Below are 3,996 nucleotides of genomic sequence, written 5' to 3'. Positions count from 1 at the left end.
AAAGACATAATGACTAAAATATCCCCGTTCCTTTCGTTACCTCATCACCTACGGCGGCCTTCAGCAAACGCATGACTTGTCAAAATAAGCCCAACAGTATTTTTTGATATAAGACCAAGTCCACTGGATAGCTGCTAAAAAGTGCCAAATACATGTACAGCCATATTTGACCATTTCAATTACACTTTTTAGCATCTGTTAAATTTGGGTATCGGACGGGCAGAGTTTATGTCTGTTAAATTAATTAAAATGGGAGACAGACGGCATAGTTTCTGCCGTCTGTACATAAATAACTAACAAACGGTATAAATTATGTCATTCGTATCTCGAAATTTATTATGGCAGCTACTAGCGAAGGTCATAACTTTGGTTGAGTTTTTGACTCCTTCCAAATTTAAGACTTTTTAGCAGCCCCATTGGAACCACATTTTTGTGGTTGGAGTGCTATATGGCCCTTTAGCAACCCATATAACACCCCCATTGGACTTGCTCTAAGGCACACGGGTCATGGGTGGGAGTAGGGGTGCCATTTTTTTTCCCCTAAAATCTGATTTTTCTGAATTCCAATTCCGATACTTTTCTGAATTTGGTAATCATATTTGTGTTTCGATATCAGATTTTTTCGAAAAATAATTGGATCAGAAGTTTTCAAAATCTGATCTGATTTCCGATTAATTTTCGAATTTTTAATATATAGTTGTCTATTTCAAATAGTTATTAAATTAAAACTATAGATAGTTTACAGACCAAATAAAAACTCTAGAGAAGTAAAACATTGTCTCTCTCGCAACTTCAAGAAATCAATATTGTCATTCTAGTACATGTCTCTCTTTCTCTCATCTTCATATTTATTGAATTATTGCATTATCACGAAGAAAAAACTTGTTAGATGAACGTGTTAAAAGGTCTAAGTTGTTTACTAAATTAATATATTTCAAAATAATTGCTAAATGAATGTATTAACTAGATAAAAAATAGTTATCCTAAAAGAGAATCCGATTATATAATTCAAATTTCCGATTTACTTTCGAATTTTGCCAATTCCGAAATTAATGAATTTTTTTCGATTTTCCGAATTTGGAAAAGAAATTGTCATCCGAAAAATAATTAGATCAGATTTGGAAAATATATTGTCATCCGAAAAAAAAAAAAAAAAAACAAAAACAAAAAAAAAAAACAAAAAACAAAAAAAAAACAAAAAAAAAAATCGAAAGCCCTTTATCCGATCTGAAGTCACCTTTAGGTGGGAGTGTGGGACTGGTCTCGCATAAATGCATAATCACCCCTACACAAAAAATTCCTTCAAAGTCGAAAAAACCCTTCAAATTCAAGTCCTAAAAATCGAAGTGTAATGGCAAACTAAAAAAATCCTAAGTGTAGTAACTTCCAATAGACCTAACGAGGTTGTTTCAGTATACACTCAAATGGTCTCATTGTTTTAGCGTACACTGAAACGACATATTCAAACCGTTTGAGTGTATACTGAAACGACATATTCAGACTGCTTGCTAGACGATATGACTGGGTCGTTTGGGCAGTCTCCAGACCGACATGATTGGGTCCTTTAGGTACTCACATGGATGACATCACTGGACTGTTTGGACTAAAAAAGTTTAGAAGCTTATTTTGTTTTTACAACACTTTCATAAACAAAACACAAACACAAACACAAACAAAACACAAACACAAACTCAAACAAAAACAAATACCAAACATCAAACATCAAATTCCACTTGATAATACCAAACATCAAATTCCACTTGAAAATACCAAACACTTTCATATCCACTTTCAGTTACATCAATTACATCAAATTCCACTTGAAAATACATCAAATTCCAAAATTAACAAGTGTCATTCATATATATATAAATCAACATACATCAAATTCAAAAATCAACCTCCACTATTGTAACGCCCACCAATGTACTTGCACCTAGTCAAGTTGTATGCCTCTTGGAACTCGGACCTTACTTCCCCGGGAATATTATTCCAATCCAATTGTAGACCTTTCTCTAGCAAGCGACTAGTTTGATCGATGACGTTGTTATGTCGAAATAAGAATGCGAAACAATTATTATTTATAGTTTTAAAAGAGCGGAAAAAAATCACAATACTCACAATCAGTACATAATTGGATCGGAAAATGTCTGTAGTGAGAAATGAATTGAAAGACGCTAAGAATTTACCAATCGAATGTGAGAATGCCTCACATACCAATCCATATAGTTTGGATGACACTCCCATGGATAAGTAGAGAAATGTCCTCAATTGTTGAGTTGAATCACGAGATTATGTCATAAGTCCCAATATGTAGGCCCAATAGTCGTCTATCTCACGTCATACACACGTTCGGCTACAGTTCTCGTTGTCCAATTTGGTGTTAGAGGAGTTGCGGGCATACCCTACACAAGACCCAACTAACGCACGACCCTTGCAACAGCGTAAACCTCCACAATGCTAAAAAAACATATCAATCCCTAAAAAAAGACAATGTCATCGACCGGGCGTGTAGCTCTGACATTATTGTAGGGATGTTATTCAACCTTAAACAAAATAAAATGTGTTATTAATCATATACTCCAATGATTAATTACTAAAAAAATATAAACAAACTGAAATACTTACATTGAACACCACCATATCATCAAGTATCACTCAATAATATTGTAATGCATGACACGTGTCCTCATATTACGGAGTGGTTGATAAAACATAAAATTGGATAGTTTACCTACGAAATGAACGATGAAACTCAAAACGTAAGTAAACTAAAACTATCTTATGTGCTTATATGTTTATCAAAGTTTCTACTCTCAATCCTATGAGATATAGTGGAGTAGAGTGATTCGTTCCACTCCTAGTCCTTCCAAGATGTTAATGTTCTCTTCAGATAAGTACTCTTAACTCTAAAGTCTAATGAGATTTTTTACGAAGTGGCAACTAGACTACGATGCAACTACCCACAAGATGCAACTAGTCGATTATCGAACAACTATGGGAATGCTACGTTGATTCTATGATAAGGAGTTAGAGGGGATTGATTCCACCTTAACTTCGACTTAATCCTACTAACGATTAATCGTCAGAATCCGAATTGATCGCCCTTCAAGAACAATATGGTTACTCCTAATCCCTAATTACACATGGCATTCCTACTAATTCATAACTAGCATGTGAACGATTAAACCCATTCTCATGGTGAACTAATCGTTTCTAGAGTGGAAAGGAATTTACGACGACTCTACGATAATCGGAATCAACCTTTCATCAAGGCTTCTCAACCCCCTCTAATGGAGGTTTAGCCGAGAATCATTACGCAATCATTTCCGATTAAATTAAAACTAAACATAATATAAATAATTGAAATTTACTAATCTAATTTAAACAATAATTAAAATCTAATTAATAACTAAGAATTGAATAACAAGTAATAAATGAAATCAGATCTAACACAAATGTAACTAACAAGAATCGAAATTGACAAAAATAACTATTCTTATTTATCTAATCAATCAAGAACAATAATTCAAAGACTTAATCTAAAACAAGAATTGAAAATGGAACTTAAACTTAATTACTCTACTGAAAACTAGATCTAGAATTCTATATAGTTTTAGGTCTAACTAGCTACCTTAACTATCTACCCTATCTACCATTAACAAAGAGCTAAGCTTTGGTTTTTATACTTTCAGATCCAAAAATCGTGCATGGGATTGGAGCCACGTTTTGGGCTAGAGAATCAGGCCCAAAACCCAATTCTTTCAGTCCAAAAAGGCCTCTTCAACTGTAGTTGGCTTCAATAGACTTTTTGTCCACTTATGCCCCTCTGATTGGATCAAGGCTTAGACCATTGGAAATCTCTTTCCGAGCCGGTCGTTTTGACATAAGGTAGGCCCCATTCCGAGGTCTGAGTCCAAAGATACGACGCCGGAAGTTCTCACGACTTGTGTCTTTAGTTTTACGCCAGCGTCGACTTTTCAGCTTTTGACCGGG

This window comes from Coptis chinensis, chromosome 3, assembly GCF_015680905.1.
Source record: "Coptis chinensis isolate HL-2020 chromosome 3, ASM1568090v1, whole genome shotgun sequence".
NCBI classification, from domain to species: Eukaryota; Viridiplantae; Streptophyta; class Magnoliopsida; order Ranunculales; family Ranunculaceae; genus Coptis; species Coptis chinensis.
The sequence above is the reverse complement of the archived record's forward strand: the minus strand, read 5'-3'. Positions refer to the sequence as shown.